The following is a 26129-nucleotide window of genomic DNA, read 5'->3' as shown; positions in this document are numbered from 1 at the left end:
CCTAAGCCGGTAGCACAGGAACCAATTCCTGTACTAATCAAAGTGACCATCTAGCAATGGTACCTGACGTCCGGATAGGTCGAAGAGTCGCAATCGCAACACTCAGAACCTACATGAATATGGTTACTGTATAATTCATCCTTTTGACCCCTATATTTTGGACAACTCAGGGTTAAACTGTCAACCCTGATCAGATCATCCGAATCGTGCTCAACTCAAACAGTCCTGTGACTCCTCACAAGGACTACCTTGGCCAAGATTTTGCTAAATTGAAATACGACTATACACAGCTTCTAAACTGGAGTTGTCAATCCCATCTTGACACACGCACCGACAAGTCAAGTACTTGACTACACCCAGCAGCCTTCCGTCACTGAATTAGAAATTCAGGTAGTCTAGTGCCTAAGTACAGTGAGTTGCTTGCAAGTCACCGTGGCGGTCTCAGGTCGGAGGGATATTTATACCCATATTCCATCGGAGCAAATCTTGACAGCATAAATAGCTCTGGAGTCGGTCATGTTCAGTGCAGATGTACCCTTATATCTCACCTATATGCCATGCCAGTGTCTCCACACTCATTGGTTAAGAGGACAACCAACCTATATTGCACACAATGACCTATGCTTGATAAATGTTATCGTCCTTGGTAACAATGTATCATTTGATCGCGAATAGATTTAAGGACTAAACGATAAATCCTCCTTTGTCGAGTCTAAATAGTCCTAAGAACTTCACCACAACATAGGAGTTCATTAGAAGATGAAATATTTTGTGATGAAAAATGCCAAAATAATTTTTATTAATTCATAATTCATGTACATATACAAAATTGAGCACAACCGTCAACAGGCTGATGGTTGACTTTAGGATACTATTCCCAACACATTAGCCCACTTATAAATGCAGGGATCTTCTCCATTCTTAACAAAGCCATACGTCTTGATCGTCCTATCAAAACGTATGTTCCAACTCCGGGATGCCTGCTTAAGTCCATAAATGGACCTCTGTAGTCTGCACACCTTAGGCTCATCAGTGGATGTGAATCCTTCAAGTTGTATCATATACACCTCTTCATCCAGCTCTCCATTTAGGAAAGCTATCTTCACATCCATCTGCCATATTTCATAGTTCGGATGGGCAGCTATCGCAAGCATAATCCGAATGGATTTGAGCATTGTCACAGGAGAATACATCTCGTCATAGTCTATACCATAACATTGACGATATCCCTTGGCAACCATATGGGCTTTATAGGTTTCCACCTTTCCGTCTGCGCCCCTCTTTCTCTTGAAGACCCACTTACACCCTATGGGTTTTACTCCTTCAGGTGGGTCAACCAATGTCCACACATCGTTGACCTTCATGGACTCCATTTCGGATTTTATGGCCTCTAGCTATTTCTCAGAGTCGGGTCTCTGCATTACATCCATGTAGGTGATCGGATCCTCATCGTTTTCATCAAGTTTGATAGGATCGTTGTCCCGGACCAAGAAATCATAGTATCTGTCTGGTTGACATGGTACTCTACCAGATCGCCTTTAGGGTGCTTGAACAATGGGCTCTGGTTCTGATCTAATCAAATCCGATTCAGGTTCAGCAACTTGTGTCAGTTTTTCCACCTATTGAACTTCGTCAAGTTCGACCTTAGAGGCAACAGTCCCTTCACCATGGAACTCTTTTTCCAAAAAGATTATCTTAAGGCTGATAAACACCTTTTGCTCATCAGCCAGGTAGAAATAATACCCTTTGATCTCTTTTGGGTATCCTATAAAATTACACTTGTCAGATCTAGGTCCTAGTTTGTCCGTAATTAAATGTTTAACATAAGTCGGACACCCTCAAACCCTAAGGTGCGAGAGTACTGGCTTACGTCCTATCCATATCTCATATGGTGTTTTGGTTACAAACTTACTCGAAACTCTATTTAGAAGGTAACAAGCCGATTCGAGCGCATATCCCCAGAGGGAGATCGACAGACCAGCAAATACCATCATGGATCGAACCATGTCCAACAAGGTCCGATTCCTCCTTTCAGATACACCATTATGCTGTGGTATTCCAGGAGGAGTCCATTGAGAGAGAATCCCATTCTTCCCAAGATATATCAGAAACTCAATGGAAAGGTATTCACCTCCTCGATCAGATCAAAGAGTTTTAATATACTTTTCAGTTTATTTTTCTATCTCATTTCGAAATAGTTTAAACATTTCAAATGACTCCGACTTATGCTTCATTAAATAGACATACCCATACCTCGATAGGTCGTCTGTGAAGGTTATGAAGTAGAAATATCCACCTCTTGCACTTGAGCTCATGGGTCCACATACATCAGAATGTACCAGAGCCAAGAGTTCACTGGCTCGCTCACCTTTTTTAGTAAAAGGTGACTTGGTCATTTTACCAAGAAGACAAGACTCACAGGTTGGAAGTGATTCACAATCACCTACTTCAAGAATTCTTTCTTAAGCCAATCTGTTTATCCTGTTCTTATTGATATGATCTAGCTTACAGTGCCAAAGGTAGACTTCTGACATATTATCTATTCTAGGATGTTTACCAGAGGTTTGAACCACATTAACAGATTGTGATAGAAAGTAAATTCTATTATAAAGTTGTCCAATAAACATTGTAACACCATTCAAAATGATATTGCAAATATTTCTTTTTATTAAAAATTGATAACCGTTCATGGCCGAAAGGCCTACAGAAATAATATTTAATAAAAAGCTTGGACAATAGTGACATTCACTCAGAATTATATTTTGAGAATTGATTACAAGGTTCATGATTCCTAATGCTAGAACTGGAACTTTGCTTCTATCTCCAACGTTCAGGAATCTCTTGCCTTCATCAAATCTCCTACTGACCTGCAGACCCTGCATCGAATTGCAAATAAAATAAGCGCTTCCAGTATCCAATACCCAGGCAGTAGTATCACAAATGAAAAAGTTGCAAGGTGTTATCACATAAGTACCTTGCTTCTTCTTTGGCCTGTTCGGGTCCAATGAGGTAATGTATAGAGGATAGTTTCTCTTCCAGTGCCCCTGCATCTTGCAAAAGAAGCACTTCGCCTGGCTCTGGTCGGGCTTGCACTTCTTGGTCTGACCCTATGCAGATGTCCCAGCATGCAGCTGCACCTTCTTATTCTTCTTCTTCTCGTTCTTCTTTCCTTTCTTAAAGGGTCGACGACCAGAAGAAGACCCTCCCACAATATTCACCGACTCCTTATGGAGCTGATGATCCTTCTCAAAGTTCTTCAGCAACCCCAACATGCCGTGGTAGTTCACTGCAGGCTTTGTCATTCGAAAATGAGTAAGAAAGGGAAGGAAGGACTTGGGCAAAGAATTAAGGATCGCATCCTTACCGAGCTGCTTGTGCAGGAGAAAACCCAGTTTACTTAGGTGCTTAATCATTTCGATCATGTACAGTACATGATCAGTGACTGAGGCTCCATCCCTCATTCGAGCATTGAAAATGATACAACTAGTTTTGTACCTTTCAACATCGTCAGGCATGCCAAAAGAGTCATTCAATATTTGAAGCATCTCCTATGGCTGGGCGTTCTCGAACCTGCGGCTGAACTCATCATTCATTGCCGTCAATATTATGCACCGGATGGTGGTGCGATCGTTGAGCCACTTCTGGTAAGTGTCTTGGACCGTCTCTCTAGCGTTCAAGACTGGTTCCTCAGGTGTTGGATCCGTTACTACATAAAGGATCCACTCATGCTCAAGGATAATTTTTAATTTTTGATACCAGCTATCGAAATTAGGTCCCAGAGCTTGTCATTATCTAATAATGATCGGAGTGACAGGGTAGTGGCCATAGCTGCATAAAGAAAAATCAGACCTATATTAGTACATAAATTATTAATACTAAAGACTTGGATTTTAGTCTAAAGTTTCTCCCAGTATTTTTACGAATTGGTAGCCTCAACCTCCAATTCGAGGAATTACTTTAATTTCTTAGTGGGTACTAGAATCCACACAGACTACGCACGAGCCCAACTTTGGTTGGTCAACCCATGTGCATCTATAGGTAGGTTCATAACCAGTTATTTCTCTAAATAATTTCTAGTAATTAATTTTATCCCAGAACCTAATCAGTAGGCTTTGGCCTCCACTGAAAAAATCTGGTTAGGTCCAACCATTAACAAGATTTGATTTGATGAATCAGACCAATAAATGATCAAGTCCAACTTTGGTCGGCCAACCTAACCACCATCAGAAAGACTCAAACTAAATTATCATACTATGAATGATAATTCCATTAGTCAATAAGCACCAGGCCTTTGGGCCTCCAATGATTATTAAAATAATGGACTCATTATCACTCACTTAATGGAAGGCTATGACTTAGTTATCAATATAACTTAATCATTTTTAGGACCTAATAATTTTTGAGAATTTTATTAAAGAATCGAAGAGAAGAAAATATCCAGCCAATTTCAATCCTCCCACTGACTTCACCAAGTCAGATTAAAAAGGATTTACTTAAGCTGGCATTAGGAGCACCTAAATTAGTCAAACTGATTTATCTAATGACATGGGTGAGCCCTAATCACCAAGTGATCTAATCAAAACCTAATTCATCAGGTTGGTCAGGTAAGTGAGATCAGTGGTGGAGATAAGCCATTAACTCGTCAGAGATCAAATCACTACGAGTAGCTTCCACTTAAAAACCACTGGTCAAACTGCCAAACTTACCTTAGACACCAACCGGTTCATTAGTTTTAATTTGATCAACTTAGTAAGTAGGGTTCCACCGCATAGCCATGAATTAAGTCCATCTTGGTCTAGTTAAAGATATGGACCCATTCAACTACAACTATTGAAGTTGAGTCTAGAGTATCCTTGACCTAATCTAATTCAACTTTTGATTAGATTTGACCAATTACTCTAATTTAGTCCATTTCTTTAAGCTAACCTTAGGTCTAACCCAATTATGGACCTAATCCATCTAACCCATTGACCCACAAATTTATGCAATTGTCTTAGGTCTTAATTCATAATTTTAGACCTACTAGACAATACTTAATTCTTTTAATTAAGTATTTGGATTGATGGGTCCGGATTTGATATTTCGAAAATAATTTTCAAATTTGAAAGGTTTTATTTTTTGTTCACCAAATATGTTGACTCATTACACAAATAGATCAGCACATTTCATAAATAGCAATCCTATTGCTAATTACATAACAGAAAATAACTCAATCAAAATAAATCATGAATATTCCTTTCGCTACTTCATTTGCATGGAATATAATTGCATCGGCACCCCTACCGTCATAGGAGACCCCATCGAATGAGAAGAGAGGGCCTTTAAACCCTACTTTTCTCCTATGACCGAATGGTCATGGCAACCAACCCAATTCGATTACTTGCTACTTGGATCAAGTATATCTAAATATACCAATTTTAAAATTTAAATTTCACATTTCAAATTTTAAATTTTAAATTTTAATTTTTAAATTTCAAATTTCAAACAAATTTCAAATTTTTGAATTTCAAATTTTGAATTTCAAATTTTGAATTTTAAATTTTGAATTTTAAATTTGAAATTTCAACCAAATTTTAAATTTCAAATATTTGAATTTCAAATTTTTGAATTTTGAATTTTGAATTTCAAATTTCAAAATTTAAATCTTAAATTTTGAATTTCAAATTTTTGAATTTTAAATTTTGAATAACTTTCAAAATTCAAATTTTAAATTTTAAATTTTAAATTTTAAATTTTAAATTTAAACTTTTAGATTACAACTTAATCTATGCATGCAAATATATATATCATATCTAAGAACCTGCTCTAATACCATTTGTGGAGAAAATTCAGTGCAGGGGTAAAATGGTAATTTTAAAACTTTTTCAAAATTACTATTTTATAGTAAAAATTATTAATTAATTTAATTAATTAATAAAAATTTATCCTACACTAGGATCTAAATATGATATATAGCATGCATGCATTTGAATTTGAAATTTGAATTTGAACAGTAAACTCTTTACTATAATGTGTTCAGAACACAATATCTTTATGCGGGTAGTAGATCACCATAATCTAATCATCATAATATAGCCACACATTATATCTGGCCTCTGCGGATCGTCCACATGAAACTTCTGATCTGATCGACTCCTTACGAGTGCTAGCTCGTTGTAGAGCCCTTTCGACGGTCGATGCTGATCGAACTCCTTCGATCAATGTCTGTCGATTCTTTGGATACTTCAAATTATCAGCAGACATGTTTGAGAGGATGTTGAAGATCTCCCTGAAATTTGGTGGGGTCACGACACTCGTAGCTCACCTTCTCACTTTCCGAACTCCAGGCTGAAATCCTGAAGAACTCACTAAAACCCTGCGCACACTTTTTCCTTTTTTTTTTTTTTCTCTCAAAAAGATATAGACCTTCACCTTGCACACAAGGATTCCTCATGCCCAGATTTTCTCTCCAAAATTTTTTTTTCCACACACGCCCCACTCTTCTCCTCCTTTTAAAACAACAACCAAGGTCTTATCCATGTGAGAGGATAAAGATGAGTAATTGCACATTTGAATTCAAATCAAATTTTGAATTTAAATGGAAAATCAATTTATCCCTATCCACTAAGGGCGTGAGAAAAGGAGGGCATGGCTTAATTTGTGTGTGAGTGATTTCATGAGAAATATTTTCTCGTGTAATAAATGGGGCGCTAAAAGAGGATAAGGTCAAGGCGCTAAGATTGGTTGCTTATTCAAATTCAAACTTTATTTTAAATTTGAATGGCCAACCAATCATCCTTATCCACTCATTTGGTGTATTAAAGTAGGGCGTGAGGAGGACTTTGCGTGAGAAAAAATTCATGAGAATTTTCTTCTCGTGAATTCAAATGGGTGCAGTGGAAGTGAGGTGGCGCAGGGAGAATGGGTCAAGGTGGTTTCATTATTTAAACCAACCTAATTGAACCAAATAAGTTAGGCCCAATTAAGCTAATTTAAACCCAACTTAATTAGGCTTAATTAGGCTCAATAAAATCCTAATCAAATCAGGAATTGATTAAGCCCAACCCCTGATCAAATCAGGGATCAAACCATCTCGATGATTAGGTCAACTCTTAACCTAATCGGGTCAAACCCAACTGAATCCAATTCAATTGGACTTGATCCAAAAATAATTACTCAATCAAATTGAGTTAATTAGCGATCAAATCACTAATTAAATCTCTCATAAATATTAAGTCCAAATCCGATGGGTAATCGAGAATTAGAATTTATCGATATGTAACCCTGATCGAAGAGTCCCAAACCAATGGGACTCTTGACCCCGGTACCCAAAATGTGTGGGACTCGTGATCAGAGAATCCTGATTCTCGATCATAGAGTCTCAGACATGTAGGACTTAAAGTTCACAAGCATTAGGACTCTTCATCAGCCATCAGATCAGATAGAAACCTCTAATGTGTGTGACCCCGCAGGTTCGAACCTACGTCGGTAGCACAGAAACCAGTTCCTGTACTAATCGAAGTGACCATCTAGCAATGGTACTTGACGACCAGATAGGTCGAATAGTCACAATCACAACACTCAGAACCTACGTGAATATGATTACTGTATAATTCATCCTTTTGACCTCTATGTTTACGATGACTCAGGGTTAAACTGTCCACCCTGATTAGATCATCCGAATCGTGCTCAACTCAAACAGTCCTGTGACTCCTCATAAAGACTATCCTAGCCAAGGTTTTGCTAAATTGAAATACGACTATACATAACTCCTAAATTAGAGTGGTCAATCTCATCTTGACACACGCACCGACAAGTCAAGTACTTGACTACACCCAGCAGCCTTTCATCACTGAATTAGAAATTCAGGTAGTCCAGTGCCTAAGTGCAGTGAGTTACTTGCAAGTCACCATGGCGGTCTCAGGTCGGAGGGACATTTATACCCATATTCCATCGGAGCAAATCTTGACAGTAGAAATAGCTCCGGAGTCGGTCACGTTCAGTGCAGATGTACCCTTACATCTCACCTGTATGTCATATCAGTATCTCCACACTCATTGGTTAAGAAGACAACCAACCTATATGGCACACAAGGACCTATGCTTGATAAACGTTGTCGTCCTTGGTAACAACGTATCATTTGGTCGCGAACAGATTTAAGAACTAAACGATAAATCCTCCTTTGTCGAGTCTAAATAGTCCTAAGGACTTCACCACAATATAGGAGTTCATTAGAAGATGAAACATTTTATGATGAAAAAATACCAAAATAATTTTTATTAATTCATAATTCATGTACATATACAAAAATGAGCACAACCGTCAACAGGATGATATTTGGCTTTGGGACACTATTTCCAACACTTAGAACTATTTTAAATTGATAAAAGAGGATTTATTTTTTTGGTTGTCCTTAAACTTATTCGTGACCAAATGATATGCTATTACTAGGACGATAGTTATATCAAGTGTAGATCATTGTATGCCATATAGGTTGATTATTCTCTTAACCAAGGAGTGTAGAGACATTAGTATGGCATACAGGTGAGATATAGAAGTATACCTCACTGAATATGACCAACTGCAGAGCACTCTACTATCAAGAGTAGCTCGCGAAGGGTATGGGTATAAATATCTCTCTGATCTGAGATCACCACGGTGACTTACAAATAATTTACTAACTTTGGTATCGGACTATCTGAATTTCTAATTCAGTGACGAAAGATTTCTGGACACCGTCAAGTACTTGTTAAGTCGATGTGTGAGTCAAGATGGGATTGATCCCTCCGAATTATAGGGGTTAATGTATCACTGTATTTTAATTTAGTAAAATCTTGATCAGGATAATCCATGCATAGATTTGAAAGGTTGAAATATAATATGGTTGACTATTCTAGGATTGACAGTTAAACCATAAGTCTTCTTAAGTATTAAGATCAAAAGGATGAATTATACGGTAACCATATGCCAGTAGGTGTCTGAATGTTGCTTTGCAATCATTCAACCTATCTAGATGTTGGATCCCATTGCTAGATGGTTACATCAATTAGTTCAAAAATTTATTTCTGTGCTACCAACTTAGGTTCGAATCTATGGGGTCACACTCAAAAAAAATTTCTATCTGATCAAGTGGTTGATTGATAATTAAGAATCCTTTAAGGGTATAATCATCAATATGATTGATGGTTAATCTGATGCAAAAGTTGTAATAAATTAATTTGCTAAAGATTAGTAAATTAAAGAAGGATTGATAAGCAATTAGATTGCTGATTAAGCTTAATTTGATTGAATAATGTAATTTGGTTCAAGTCTAGTTGAATTAGATTCAATTTGGTTTGATCTAATTAGGTTATGAGATGACCTAATTGCTAAGGATGATTAATTTTTGATTTGATCAAAAATTAGATTTGATAAAATTCTAATTTGATTAGAATTTAATCTAGTTAGTTTGGTACCTAAATTAGGGTCTAACCTAATTTGATTAGGATGGAGACCTAAGAGTCCAAACCAAGTTGGACTTCTCCCTACCGCCGACCACCCTTATGCATGCCAATATTCCCATCGCAAATTCTAATTTGTGTGAGAAACTCCACACCGAAAGAAATCTCTCATCCTTTCTACATGCCCTACTAGATAAGATTAGGATTGGTTCAAATTTGATTTGAATTCGAGTTCAAAGAGTATTTGATTTTGAATCAAACTAACCCATCTCTTATCCTATCTATTCTTGCTGCCAACTCTATGAAAAGGGCTGATTTTTGTGCGACAAAAATCAGATCATCGAAAGATAATAGAGTGCATGAGTTAGGGTTTCATAAGGGGGCATAAGGTATTGGGGTGGGAAGCCCTAGTTGGTATGTGAGATTAGAGGAGATCTTCCTCCTCTTGGGTGAGGGAAAACCTAGATCTAATCTAGGATTTTGGGTGAAGGAAAAATAAAAGAGAGAAGAGAGTCTTCCTCCTTCCTTCCATCACCAAATCCTCCTTATCCTTCTTCGCATTTTGGAGGAGCCCATGAGATTCGAAGAAGGATGTAAATCAGCCATCAGAAGATCATTGCACGAGCTAGCACTCTCGAGATAATTATCAGCATAAGGCTTCGAGTTGACCAACTGTATAGGCCAGACATCCTGTGCAGCTGCGAGCAACTAGCGAAACCTCAAGTCTTCGCGACACAGACATGGTGGTCAGCTACCCGTGCTAAGATATTGAGTTCTGAACTCGATGTTAATATAGATATGATCTATATAGTAGATGTGATCTACGGATGCATATTTGATATGATCATACATGTATGCAGATTTAGTTTTTAGATCTTATGCTTACATTATATCATGTTATAGATCTTAGAGTAGGGTTTTTAAATATGATCTAAAGCATGTTTATTAGATTAAATCATTTAATCTGATGTTTTCAACTGCTAAATTTTTTGAAATTACATGCTAAAACCCTATCAATTTTCTAATAGTGGTATCAGAGCTAGGTTTATTATAACATGATCATATGTGCATATTAGATCTATTTTTTTTTAATTTAGATTGGATCTAAATTTTCTCATATGTGATATGATTAGATTAGATTCCTTGAAGCCTAATAATCAGATTGAATTTTCTTGGTTGTCTGATTATAAGAGAAAGGAGGGTTTAATGATCTTCTCCTTCCATTCCATAGGATCTCTTATGGCACGTAGGAGTGTGGTTTGTTCATGAAGATGAACTGTGAAAGGAAAAAAAATTTATTTTTTCTGCAAAATCCTAGATCTTGAAATCCTAGGTTTGTTGTATGTGATACAAAACAAAATTTGTATGAAAAGTAAAATCATCTAATCTTTTGACTAAAATTATTTTAATCATGAAAAATAAAATCATAAATCATAAAAAGTTTTGATATTATCTAAAAGTTAGTTTATGATTGATTTTATTTTAAATAATGTAAAATTTTTTAGATCTAAAACTCTTTGAAACCTACTAGCATGCTGACTGAGCCGACTCAGTTTTGAACTCAGTCGACTCAATCCCTTGGTTTAGTCGGTCCAGTGCTAATTGAGCCAACTCAGTTACCTCAGGCTGAAAGTAATAGTTACTATTCATTATCAATTGATCGATCAAGTAGTAGACTTAGTTGATCCACTGAAGTGAGCTGGCTTAGTCTAGGGATGAGCTGATCCGATTTTAGAACTGAAAATTTTTTGCATAAATTAGTTATAAATTATTTATAAATTATTTATAAAATTAAAAATTAAAATTATTTCAAACCTAAACAACAAGCCTATGTTAATCATACACTTAATTGAGAATTAAGGATGAAATTGATTAGATCTAGAATTATGAATTAAAGATCTAATGACATTCATATAAAATATGGGATTATGGGTTAGCTTGATCAGGTCCACTTAGTTGGGTTAGACCTAAGGCTAGAATCAAATAGACTAAATAGAGAAATTGACTAAATCTAATCAAAAATTGAATTAGATTAAATCAGAATTTCTTTAGAGCCAATACAATAGTTGTAGTTGGTCAAAGCACATATCTTTAATTAGATCAAGATGGATCTCGATCGTGGCTCAGTGGTTGAGTCCAAGTCTTTAGACAAACCAAATTGAAATTGATGAACCAATTGGTGTTTAAAATAAGTTTGGCAGTCTTGACTGGTGGTTATTAATTGGGAGCTACTTGCATAGATTGAGTCTATGATAAGTTATTGGCATATCCCTCCCACCGATTTTACTTACCTAGCCAATGTGGTCAATTAACTTTTGATTCGGTTGCTCATTGTTTTGTGCTAACCCATGCTACATAGATTGATCAGTATGACTAATTTAGGTGCCTAGACCATGTTCAATCTAGTCTTCTTTAATATGACTTGGTGAAGTTAGTGGGAGCATTATGATTAGCTGGTCAGTCTTTTCTTTCTCTTCAAATCATTTAACAAAATTTTCTAAAATATTAGGTCCATAAAATAAAATAGTTATGGGGATAACTAGATCATAGCTTCCTATTAAGTTGGATGATAATGGGTTCATTAATTTGATAATCATTGGAGGCCCAAAGGCCTGATGCTTATCTGCAATTGAAATTATCATTTATAATGTGATGGCTCAGTCGTGTCTCTCTGATGGATGGTCAGGTTGGCCAATCAAAGTTGGACTTGATCATTTATTGGTTAAATGGGCTGAGCATGGTCATGTTAATGGTTGGACCTAACAAGACCTTTCAGTAGAGGCCAAATCCTATTGATTAGGTTCCTGTGGCAAAATTAATTACTAAAAGTTATTTGAAGAAATAATTGATTAAGAATCTACCCATAGATGCACATGGGTGGGCTGGCCAAAGTCAGACTTGTGTGCAGCCTATATGCATTCTAATACCCACTAAGGATTAGTGTAATTTCTCAAATTGGAGGTAGAGATTATCGATTTGTAAAAATAGTAAGAGAACCTTTAGACTAAAGTCCATATCTTTAGGCTTAATAATTCATATATTGATTAGATTTTTAATTTTTCTTTTGTGTAGTTATGGCCACCACCTTGTCGGTCCAATCACTGTTGGATAGTGACAAATTGATGGGACCTAATTTCGATAGTTAGTATCAAAAATTGAAGATAGTCCTGGAGCACAAGCAGTCTTGTACGTGCTGACAGACCTGGCACTAGAGGAGCCTGTCCCAAATGCACACAGTGTAGTATAAGACACTTATCAGAAGTGAATCAATGATCACACCATGGTGCATTGCATTATACGGGCTGTGAAGAACGATGAGTTCAGTCACAAGTTTGAAAATGCTCGGCCAGAGGAGATGCTGCAAGTGTTGAACGAATCTTTTGGCACTTTCGATGATGTAGTTGTACCATCTTCAATACCTAGATAAGGGAGGAGGCATCAGTCACTGATCATGTATTATACATGATCGAACAGATCGAGAGCCTGAGCAAGCTTGATTTTTTCTTACACAAATAGCTTAGAAAAGATGCGATTCTGAATTCTTTGCCAAAGTCCTATCTCCCTTTTCTCAGTCATTATAAAATGATGAAGTCTGTAGTTAATTACTATGGTTTATTGAGATTGCTGCAGACTTTTGAGAAAGATCACCAGCTCCGTAAGAAAATGATGAATTTAGTGGGAGGATCCTTGGTGGGGCATCATCCCTTTGAGAAAGAGAAAAAAAAATAAAAATAAAAAGGTGCAATGTGCTAGAGGTCAGACCAAAAAATCTAAGTTCAAGTCTGACCAGAGTCAGACAGAGTACTTCTATTGTAAGAAGCAAAGTCGTTGGAAGAGAAACTGTCCTAAATATATAGCTTTTCTTGATCTGAACAGATCGAATAAGAAGAAGAAGCAAGTGATTGCTGGGCAAGATAATTATATGATAACACCTTGCAACTTCTCTATTTGTGATACTATGATCTGGGTATTAGATACTGATAGTCCTATTAATATTTATAATTCATTGCAGAGACTTCAGGTCAGTAGGAGATTTGAGAATGATGAGAGATTCTTGAATATTGGAGATGGAAGATCGATTTCAGTTCTAGCTTTAGGAATTATCAAGCTTGTATTCAATTTTCATGTCGTTGTTCTTAGTGATTGTCACTTCTATCCTTCATTTTTATTGAATATAATTTCTATAGGCCTTTTGGTCAAGAACAATTATAAAATTTTAATAAAAAAATATTCTTGTGATATCATTTTGAATGGTGTTACTGTGATGAATGGACAGTTGAATAATGGCATTTACATTATATCACGGTCTAGTGTAATGTACACATCCAATAAGTACCGACAGTTGAATAATGGAATTTACATTGTATCACGATCTAGTGTAATGTACACATCCAATAAGCATCCTAGGATAGATAATGTCTCTGATGCCTACCTTTGGTATTATAGGCTAGGTCATATTAACAAAAATAGGATGAACAGGTTGACACAAAAAAAATTCTTGAAATCAATCATTATGAATCATTACTAACCTGTGAGTCTTATCTTTTTGGAAAGATGACCAAGTTATCGTTTACTGAAAAAGATGAATGAGCTAGTGATGTTCTAGGTCTAATACATACTGATGTATATAGACCCATGAACACCAGTGCCAGAGGTAGATATCACTATTTCATTACGTTCACAGACGACCTATCTAGATATGGATATGTCTACTTGATGAAATACAAATCTGAATTGTTTGAAATATTCAAACAGTCCCGTAATGAGATAGAGAAATAAACTGGAAAGAGTATTAAAACTCTTCGATCTGATCAAGAAGGTGAATACCTCTCCAGTGGACTTTTGACATTTCTAAGAGAGAATGAAATTCTCTCACAATGGATCCCTCTAGGGACACCATAGCATAATGATGTCTTAGAAAGGAGGAATTGAATCCAGTTGGATATGATTCAATCCATGATGGACTTTGCTAGTCTGTCGATCTCTTTTTGAGGATATACACTTGAGTCAGCTTGCTATGTACTTAATAGGATGAGTAAGTCTATAAGTAAAACTTCATATGAGATATAGATAGGACGTAAATCGGTTCTCTCACACCTTAGAGTTTAGGGGTGTTCGACTTATGTCAAGCATTTAATAACAGACAAACTCAGACTAGGTCTGATAAATATTTTTTTATAGAATATCTGAAAGAAACTAAGAGGTATTACTTCTATCTTACTGATGAATAAAAGGTGTTCATCATCCTTAAAGCAATCTTTTTAGAAAAGGAGTTTCTTGATGAAAGAACGAATACTTTAAAGGTTGAACTTGATGAAGTTCAACAGGTAGAAGAACCGACATAATCTAGTGAATCTATAGAATCGGATTTGATTGGATCAAACCCAGAGCCCATTGTAAATGTACCATTAAGAAGATCCGATAGAGTACCATATCAACCAGATAAATACTATAATTTTTTAGTCCAAGATGGTGATCCTGTTGAACTTGATGAGAACAATGAGGATCTAATCATCTACATAATGCAATGCAGAGATCTAATTCTGATAAGTGGTTTGAAGCCATAAAGTCCAAAATGGAGTCCATAAAAGTTAACAATGTGTGGACATTAGTTGACCCACCTGAAGGGGTAAAACACATAGAATGTAAGTGGATCTTTAAGAGGAAGAGGAGCGCAATGGGAAGGTGGAGACCTATAAGGTCCATCTGGTTGTCAAGAGATATCATCAATGTTATGGTATTGACTATGATGAGAGTTTTCTCCTATGATAATGCTCAAATCCATTCAGATTATGCTTGCGATAGCGGCACATCTGGACTATGAAATTTGATAAATAGATGTAAAAATTATTTTCCTAAATGGAGGGCTGGAAGAAGAGGTATATATGATACAACCTGAAGGTTTCACATCCATGGATGAGTCTAAGGTGTGCAAGCTTCAGAGATCTATTTATGGATTGAAGCAGACGTCCAAGAGTTGGAACATGCATTTTGATAAGATGATCAGAACGTATGCCTTCATTAGAAATGGAGAAGAATCCTACATTTATAAGTGGGTAAATGGTTATATAGTTGTATTTCTTGTTTTGTATATAGATGACATTCTCTTAATCGAAAATGACCCTGCAGAAAATAAAGATTTGGCTATCATCTCAATTCTCCATCAAGGATTTGGAAGAAGCATCCTACATCTTAGGAATGAAGATCTATAAAGATAGATCGAAGAGATTGCTTGGATTATCTTAATCCATATACATCGATACCGTGCTGAAGCGGTTCAGCATGGAGAATTTCAAGAAATGCTATCTTCTGATAGGCCATGAAATTTTTTTTTGAAGAGAGATTATCCAACAACCCATCAAGAAAGAGAGTGTATGAGTAGGATTCCATATGCTTCAATGATGGGATCCATTATGTATGCCATGATATGTATGAGACTAGATGTTGCCTACTCACTAAGGGTAATGAGCAGGTATCAGTCTGATCCGTGTGAGAACCAATGGAAGGTTATAAAAATTATCCTTAAATATTTAAGAAATATTAAGGATCAGTAGCTCGTCTATGAGAAATCTGACTTAAAATTTATGAGATTTACAGATTTCAGCTTTCAATCAGACCACGATGATAGCAAGAGCGTATTAGAATTTATATTTATCCTGAATGGTGGAGCAACTTGCTAAAAAGTTTCAAGCAGCACATTGTGGCCGACTCAGATTGTGAGGTAGAGTATATCGCGACATCCGATGCTGCAAAGAAAGCTATATGGTTGCAAAAGTTCATCGACGAGCTCAGAGTGGTACCCTCCATCGATCGTCTGATCCTATTGTACTACGACAGTACTAGCACCATTACTCAAGTGAAGGAACCAAAGTTTCATCAACGCACCAAGCATATACTGCACCACTACCATTTGATCCGAAAGATCATGGATCGAGGGGATATCGAGCTTCAGAAGATTGATAGAAAGGAGAATCTGACTAATCCATTGACTAAAGCTCTCAGTGTTAAGGAGTTCAATGATCATAAATTGAAGATGGATATATGATACTATACTGATTGGTTTTAGTCAAAGTGAGAGTTGTTGAAAATTATATCCCAAAGTCAATCGTCAACCTATTGACAGTTGTGCTCGTTTTGTAATTATATATGAATTATTCAATAATAAAAGTTATTTGACTTATTCATCATAAAGTTATGTATATCTTCTTTAATGAACTCTTGTATTGTGATAAAATCTTTAGGACTATTTTAAATTGATAAAGAAGAATTTATCATTTAGTCCTTAAACATGTTCACGATCAAACAATATGCTATTATTAGGATGATAGCTATATCAAGTGTAGGTCGTTATGTGCAATATAGGTTGGTTGTTCTCTTAACCAAGGAGTGTGGAGATACTAGTATAGCATACAGATGAGATGTAGGAGTACACCTTACTGAATATGACCAACTACGGAGTACTTTGTTGTCAAGAGTAGCTTGTGAAGGTATGGATATAAGTATCCCTTCGATCTGAGATCACCACGGTGACTTGCAACCAACTCACTGTGCTTTGGTATTAGACTATTTAAATTTTTAATTTAGTGACAAAAGATTTCTGAGCACAGTCAAGTACTTGTTAAGTTGGTGTGTGAGTCAAGATGAGATTGATCCCTCTGGATTATAGGAGTTCATACATCACTATATTTCAATTTAGTAAAATCTTGACCAGGATAATCCATATGATGAATTTGAAAAGTTAAAATATAATGTGGTTGACTATTTTAGGATTGACAGTTAAACCATAGGTTTTCTTGAGCATTAGGGTTAAGAGGATGAATTATACGGTATATGCCAATAGATTCCTAAATGTTGCTTTGCAATCATTTGGCCTATCCGAACATCGGGTCTTATTTCTAGATGGTTACATTAATTAGTTCAAAAATTATTCCTGTGCTACCAACTTAGGTTCAAACCTATGGGGTCACATTCAAAAGAAGTTTTTATCTGATCAAGCTGCTGATCGACAATTGAGAATCATTCAAGGGTGTAATCGTTAATACGATTAAAGGTTAATCTGATGCAAAAGTTGCAATGAATTAATTCGCTAAGAGTTAGTGAATTAAAAGAAGATTGATAAGCAATTAGATTGTTGATTAAGCTCAATTTAATTATGCAATATAACTTGATTCAAGTCTAATTGAATTAGATTCAATTTGGTTTGACTCGATTAGATTATGAGATGATCTAATTGCTAAAGGTGATTGATTTCTAATTTGATCAAAAATTGGACTCGATTAAATTCTGATTTGATTAAGATTTAATCTAGTTAGTTTGGTACCTAATTGGATTGGGTCCAAGTTATTTGATTAGGGTCTAACCTAATTTGATTAGGATAGAGACCTAAGAGTCCAAACCCAGTTGGACTTCTGCCTACCGCTGACCACCCTTGTGCATGCTAATATTCCCATCGCAAATTTTGATTTGCATGAGAAACTCCATGCCAAAAGAAAGCTCTCATCCCTTCTACATGCCCTATTGGATAAGATTAGGATTGGTTCAAATTTGATTTGAATTCGAGTTCAAAGGATCTTTGATTTTGAATCAAACTAACCCATCTCTTATCCTTATCTATCCTTGCTGCCAACTCTATAAAAAGGGCTGAGTTTTGTGCAATAGAAATTAGATCATCAAAAGATCATAGAGTGCGTGAGTTAGGGTTTCATAAGGGGGCATGAGGTATTGGGGTGGGAAACCCTAGTTGGCATATGAGATTAGAGGAGATCTTCCTCCTCTTGGGTGAGTGAAAACCTAGATCTGATCTAGGGTCTTGGGTGAAGAAAAAATAAAAGAGAGGAGAGTCTTCCTTTTTTCTTCCTTCATCAGATCCTCCCTGTCCATCTTCACATTCTGGAGGGGTCCGTGAGATCTGAAGAAGGATGTAAATTAGCCATCAGAAGATCATTGTGCGAGCTAGCACTCTCGGGACGATCGATCAGCGAAGAACTTCGAGTGGACCAACCATAGAGATCGGACTCCCTATGTGGTTACAAGCAACCAGCGAGATCTCAAGTCTTCATGACACAGACATGGTGATCTGCTATCTGCACTAAGGTATTGAGCTCTGAACTTGATATTAATATAGATATAATCTATATAGTAGATATGATCTATGGATGCATGTTTGATATGATCATACATGTATGCAGATTTAGTTTTCAGATCTTATACACGCATTATATCATATTATAGATCCTCAAATAGGGTTTTTAGATATGATCTAAAGTATGTTTATTAGATTAAATTATTTAATCTGATATTTTCAGCTGCTAAATTTTTTAAAATTACATGCTAAAATCCTACCAATTTTCCAACAAGGAGATCAGACGAGGAGGTGATCCATGGATTCTTTGCTGATGTCACAAAGTTGACTAGTGGGGATGCACTAGATTCTTTTTTTATTTAGATTATTAGTGGTGAAGATCCTATTGTTAGCATGTGTAAAGCATGTTGCAGATACATAAGCCACTAATACCATAGGATGCTTGGTAAAGTAACGATGCTGAGAAATTGTACCATTCATTGAGCACGTGACCATGGCATGAGTATTAGTAGGTATAGTACTGAAAGATATGGAGCAGCAAAATATGGAACTGTAGGGGTAGGATACGTGGTGCACTGTGCTGAGGAAGGTCAGTTGTCGAACTAAGCTAATGGTAGAGGTGAAGGCCCAGAGTCAAAAGTGGCCATCAATATAGGTGATATCCCATCAGAATCCAATTGGTCATGGATCATTCTGCTTGAGAACAATATCTGTGGCATTGCTTGAAGCTATAGAAGTATCACCTAAAATAGGAGTGTGGCAATAGTAAATGACAAAGTAGGAATAGTAGGAGGAGCATAGGTATTATCACCATGGTTTGGAGAAGGTAAGAGGTCAAGGATAGAAGGGTGAATGGAAGATGACGCAGCTTGAGCCACAGCAAATGAAAAATATGTTTCATGGAATGTAACACTGTTAGAGATGAAAATACAATCTAAAGAAGGAGAATAACAACAATAACCTTTATGACCAGCGAGATACCCAGAGCAAGTGTCTAGTTTATGAGACATATAAAGATGTAGATAAGAAAAATAAAGGCAACTGGAGGTCCTAAATATAGTGGTCAGGTTTAGAATAAAAAAGGGTTGCTCAAGGAGACAAAAAATCAAGACTATTGAAAATTGTATCCCAAAGCCAATCGTTAGTCTGTTGATGGTTGAACTAATTATTATAATTATATATGAATTATTAAAATAATAAATATTATTTAATTTTCTCATCACTCTGTGTACATCTTATTTGAACTCCACTTTTGTGATGAAGTCCTTAGGACTGTTTAAATCAACATAGGAGGATATATCATTTAGTTCTTAAACTTTGTTCATGGTCAAATGATATACTATTATTAGGATGATAGCTATATCAAGTATAGGTCATTGTGTGCCATGTGCATTGATTGTCCTCTTAATCAAGGAGTGTGGAGATACTAGTATGGCATGCAAGTGAGACATAGGGGTATATCTCACTAAATGTGACCAATACTGAGCACTCTATAGTAAGAGTAGGTCACGAAGGATATGGGTATAAGTGTTCCTCCTATCTGAGATCACCATGGTGACTTGCAAGCAACTCACTATACTTTGGTGCCAGACTATTTAAATTTTTAATTCAGTAATGAAAGATTTTTGGGCACAGTCAAATACTTACGAAGTCGGTGTGTGAGTCAAGATGGAATTGACCCCTCCAAATAAATAGGAGTTAATGCATCAGTGTGTTTCAATTCAGTAAAATCTCGATCGGGATAATCCATGTGATGGATTTAAAAAGTTAAAATATAATGTGGATGACCTTTTCAGGGTTGATGGTTAAATCCTAGATCACTTTGAGCATTTGGATCCAAGAGATGAATTATACGATAACCATATGCCAATAGGTTCTTGAATGTTGTTTTGCAATTTTTTGACCTATCCAGACATCGGATACCATTGCTAGATGGTAACTTTGATCAGTATAAGAAGATTATTCTTGTGTTACCAGCTTAGGTTCGAACCTACGGGGTCTCACTCAAAAGGAGTCTCTGATTGATCATGCGGCTGATCGACAATTGAGAATCGTTCTAGAGGGTATAATCATCAACTCGATTAATGATTAATCTTATATAAAAATTATAATAAATTAATTTACTAATTATTGATGAATTATAGAAAGATTGATTAGCAATTAGATTATTAATTAACTCAATTTGATTGAGTATTGAGGTTTGAATCAAATCTAATTGAATTAGATTCAATTTGATTTGACCCGATTAGGTTATAAGATGACCTAATCGCTAAGGATGTTCGATTCTTGATTTGATCGAGACTTGAGCTTGATTAATTTTTGATTTGATTAAAATTTAATTAAAATTATTTATTATTTAATTAAATTAGATTTTGTTGGGTATAAAATACCCCCCGGTCGAAGTTTGTAAAAGATCGACCCTTCCAGGGCTCTTCCGGCTTCCGACCTTGTGTGTGGCATCTCTCCGAACCCCCTCAACCGTCTGGACTTCTCCGATAATGAACTTCTGCATTCATCTACCGGGCCACCCCAAAAAGCTCTCTGGGCCTCACTGCCAGCCGATCTTCTACAGTAATCAACTATTCTCCGAATCTCTTCCGGACTTCTTTTAGCCGCGGATGATCCTACTCCGAACTTCTTTCGGACTTCGTCAGCATCCGAGCTTCTTCGATAATAAGATTTTTACAGTAACCAGACTCCATCCAAGTTTCTATGACGGTCGACCACCTTCTGGATCTCAACCGAGCTCCCGCGAGAGCTGAACTTCCACTACGAGCGGTCTACTCTGGATTCCTATAGCGGGCTGTCTACCCCAGATATCTACTGTAAGCAAATTCCATTCGAGCCTCTACTGTAAATAAATTTCCTCCGACCTTCTATTACAGGTAGACTTCAGCCGAGCTTCTTCGTAGTCGGATCCCAGACGAGCTTCTACCATGGGGTAGGTTCCACCGGCCAGGTCGTTACTCTGAGCTCCCACGACAATCGATCTTCGATCGAGCTCCTACAATAAGCGGCCTCCTTTCGGCCTCCCACAAGAATCGGACTCCATCCGAACTTCCACAGCGGATGGATCCCAAACGAGCTTCTGCAAGAACCGGACTCCGTCCGAACTTCCACAGCGGATGGATTTCGGATGAGCTTTTGCAACGGACGGGCTCCAGCAGCTGGATTTCTACAACGGTCGATCGCCTCCGGATCCCTCAAACTCCTCCAGCAGATGAGCCTTCCCAACACCATCTGAAGTCCACCACTGGCTGACCTTCCGCCAGATTCCTCATGAAACCGGACTCCTTCGATGGATAATCTCCAGACTAGCTTCCACATCAGGCAAATCCCAGACGGACTTCCCTAGCAATTGGACTCCTATCGGACTTCGCCAATAGAAAGCCTTCATCCGAGTCTCTACAGCAGATGGTTCTCACCTATAGCCTCAGTGCCCAAGACCTCCGACAACAGTAGACTCGTCAGCGACCTCGAAAACATCCGAGCTCCTCCTAGATCGATGAGGTAGAGAGCCATTTCGCTCCATCAGGCATCCCAGCCGAGCTTCAGCTGACAAATCTGAACTCTCTGGCAAGCCACGACGAGGGCCGCTACCCTGCTCCATTCTCTGCAATGGATTTCATACGGCTCCACCACTCTCTGACAAGGCACAACGAGGGCTGCTACCCTGCTCCACTCTCTGGCAAGTCACGACAACGGACACCACTCTCTGTAACAAACTCCACGTGGCCCTGAACGGCCCCCGATGCCACTACTCTCCATAACAAACTCCGTACGGCTCTGAACGGCCCACCACCAGATGGTTACAGACGTCGCTGTCAATCGGTTACGCTCTCTATCTATAAATAAGGACCCCCAGATACGTTCCTCTCTAAGCTCAAAACTCTATCTCAAAACTTTGCTAAAATTCTCACTCGAGCACTCTATTTCTATTGAAGCAGAGTACTAACTTGAGCGTCGGAGGATCTTGCCAGAGTACCTCCAACTCCGGTTTAGACTTTCCTTGCAGGTTCCGATGGCGGCCGCGGTCATCTCGACTCCAACAACTTCGACTTCGACAGAATTCTGCACCAACAGAATTGGCGCTAGAAGGAGGGCGGCGTGTCTTCGCAGTACCCTTGTTCTTAAAGGAGTGCTCGATGTGACTGTCTCCGATCATCCTCTCCAACATCCTCTTCTCCTTCCCCTACAAGATCTTCACCTGATACCTCTCCGAAAGGCATCCACCAGATGATCCACGACCTCCGTGGCCAGATCTCAGTGATCTTCGCAAGACTCGGCCTCATCTCCAGCTTCCCAGGCTCTTCCTCCTCCGATAATGACGGTCGGCAGATTTGTCCGATGCCGGCCTGAAGGTAGAAAAAATCGATCGAGGGCCCTGCCACGACTGGAGCCACCAAGGGGGGAAGAACAGTCTGGAGATTGGCCTCCAATCGGGACCATTAACACCATCTCTGGAGGGCCCCGGAGGGGAGCGGCTAGTGGATCGGCCGGGATGCCCAAGCGTCAAAAAACTGAAGGATCTATAACCTTTACTGAAGAAGACGTCTGGGGGATCTAGTTCTCCCATAATGATGCGGTTGTAGTTTCTTTAAATATTGCTGATTATGATGTACGCTGCATTCTTATTGACAGTGAAAGCTCGATTGATATTTTGTTTTATGATGTATTCTCAAAAATGTCCATCCCTGATGGTCGGTTAGGATCGATTGGCTTTTCATTGGTAGGGTTTACTGGCGATGCTATGCCAGTGGAGGTAGTAATAACTTTGATTGTGGTTGCAGGTCAGTATCCAAAACAATCCAAAGCGCCGGTGGATTTCCTGGTGGTGAGGGCGCCGTTCGCCTACAACGCAATTCTCGACCGACCCGACCTCAACTCCCTCTGAGCTGTAGTATCGACCTACCATCTGAAATTAAAATTTCCTACCAACCAGGGGGTTGGAGAAGTTAGAGGAGATCAAGCCCTGGCAAGGCATTGCTATAATATAGCCCTGCAAAGAAGTGGTCAGCCTGACCCCTATCCAGTCGATGGATTGGACACTCATGATGATCTGACTGAAGAACGGGGTGGGCCAATGGAAGATCTTGTCTCAATTCCTTTGAATGATGGGAATGAAGAGCACATGGTGAAGATCAGCTCCAGCTTGGGGAAAGAGGTGCGGACACAACTTATTAATTTCCTACAAAAGAATGTGGATGTTTTTGCTTGGGTTCCGACGGACATGCCAGGAATCAATGCCGAGGTTATGGAACACCGTCTGGCTGTTGATCCCAAACACTGGCCAACGAAGGAAAAAGTTCGAAGTCATGCACTGGAAAGACAAATGGCAATAGCCGAGGAAGTTGATAAACTCCTGAAAGCCGGGTTCATCAGAGAGGTCAACTATCCGAGCTGGGTTTCCAACATGGTCCTGGTTAAGAAGGTGAACGGTAAATAGAGGATGTGCATAGACTTCAAAAAGCTGAATAAGACCTGCCCGAAGGACAGTTACCCTCTGTCCAGAATCGACCAATTGGTGGATGCAACATCGGGCCACGAGCTTCTCACTTTTATGGATGCATTCTCTGGCTACAATCAGATCAGGATGGCACCAGAGGATGAAGAAAAAATTATTTTTATTACTAACCGTGGCCTTTATTGTTATAGGGTCATGCCTTTTGGCCTCAAAAATGTAGGGGCGACATATCAGCGACTAGTGAACAAGATCTTCAAAGAGCAGATCGACCACAACATGGAGGTCTACATGGATGACATGCTCGTAAAAAGTAAATTCTCGATGAACCACGTCGCCGACCTTGAGGAGACCTTCAGCGCCCTTTGAAAATACAAGATGAAGTTGAACCCAGCCAAATGCACTTTTGGAGTAACCTCAGGAAAATTTCTGGGCTTTATGGTATCGGGGCATGGGATTGAGGCAAATCCAGAAAAGATTCACACCATCTAGGAGATGACCACCCTGAGGTTAATAAAGAAAGTTCAGCGCCTTACTGGGAGAGTAGCGGCTCTAAATCGCTTCATCTCAAGATCGGTCGAGCGGTGCCTACCTTTCTTTCAGACCCTCAAGCAGTCGAAGAACTTCTGTTGGACCACTGGATGTCAGCAAGCATTTGAAGAGCTGAAGAACTACCTCGGCTCATCTCCGCTATTGGCAAAGCTTGAGCCTGGAGAGGAGTTGTTCCTGTACCTGACGGTCTCCCCTATGGCCCTCGCTGCAGTTCTGATTAAGGAAGAAACAAAAATTCAACGACCGATCTACTACATAAGTCGAGTATTGAGAGACACCGAAACCAGGTATACTAAGTTAGAGAAACTAACTTACGCCTTGTTGATTGCAGCTCGATGGCTCCGACCTTACTTTCAAGGACACACCATAACACTACTCACTGACCAGCCGATCAAGGCGGTTCTGCATCGAGTGGATGCCTCTGGGAGAATTACGAAATGGGCGATCGAGCTCACAGAGTTTGACATCGACTATCAACCTTGGCCAGTAATCAAAGCCCAGATATTAGCGGACTTCGTGGTGGAATGCACTATCCCGGAGGAGGCCGAACTTGGATGAGATGGAGCCAATGACCCAGGGCTCCAGCCGAACTCTCCTGAAGCAAGAGCTGATCTCCCTGATGGTTTTTGGGCCCTCTACATGGATGGTTCCTCCAACATGTCAGGTGTGGGTGCGGGCCTGATCTTGGTCAATCCAGACGAAATTATCGTGGAGTATGCACTGTGCTTCGAGTTCCCTGCGATAAATAACAGAGCGAAATATGAAGCCCTGATTGCAGGACTAAAGGTCGCTGAAGAATTGGAAGTAGATCGGCTTCAAGCCTACAGTGACTCTCAATTAGTAGTAGGACAGGTCAACAAAAATTATGAAGCTCGGGAGGACAGTATGGCCAAGTACCTCAAAAAGGTAAAGGAGATCATCCCTACCTTCAGTAGCTTCGACATCAAGCAGATCCCAAGAGTAGAGAATACCAAGGCCGATCTTCTCTCCAAGCTGGCTACGCTGGCTCCGGCTGAACTGCCTAAGGAAGTCTTCTTTAAAGTCCTAAGGTGCCCAAGCACGGAAGAATCATAATCTATGATGGAGATCAGCCATGAACCCAGTTGAATCAACCCACTGGTTGCATACCTTAAGGATGGGGTCCTTCCTCCTGATGCAAAGGAAGCTCGGAAGCTTAAGAATCAGGCCTCCCAATATATCCTTTACGAAGGCAAGCTATACAAGAGGTCGTACTCCTTGCCCCTCTTGAAATGTCTCCGGCCTTCTGAAGCTAACTTCACCTTGAGAGAGGTACATGAGGGAGTCTGTGGAAGTCACCTGGGGGTCAGATCTTTATCCCACAAGCTGCTCTGACAAGGCTATTACTGGCCTACCATGTACCATGACTCCATCGAATATGTCAGAAGATGCGATCGATGTCAGAGATATGCAAGTGTACAAAGGCAACCTGCCTCCGAACTGACACCATTGAGTGCCCCATGGCCGTTTGCACAATGGGGGATGGATATCCTTGGATCTTTTCTCATGGCATCCGGGCAGCGAAAGTTTCTCCTGGTGGTAATAGACTATTTCACCAAGTGGGTCGAAGCTGAATCTTTGGCAAAAATTACAGAAG

The sequence above is a fragment of the Elaeis guineensis genome, chromosome 1 (assembly GCF_000442705.2).
Source record: "Elaeis guineensis isolate ETL-2024a chromosome 1, EG11, whole genome shotgun sequence".
Classification (NCBI taxonomy): Eukaryota; Viridiplantae; Streptophyta; class Magnoliopsida; order Arecales; family Arecaceae; genus Elaeis; species Elaeis guineensis.
This window is presented reverse-complemented; position numbering follows the sequence as displayed.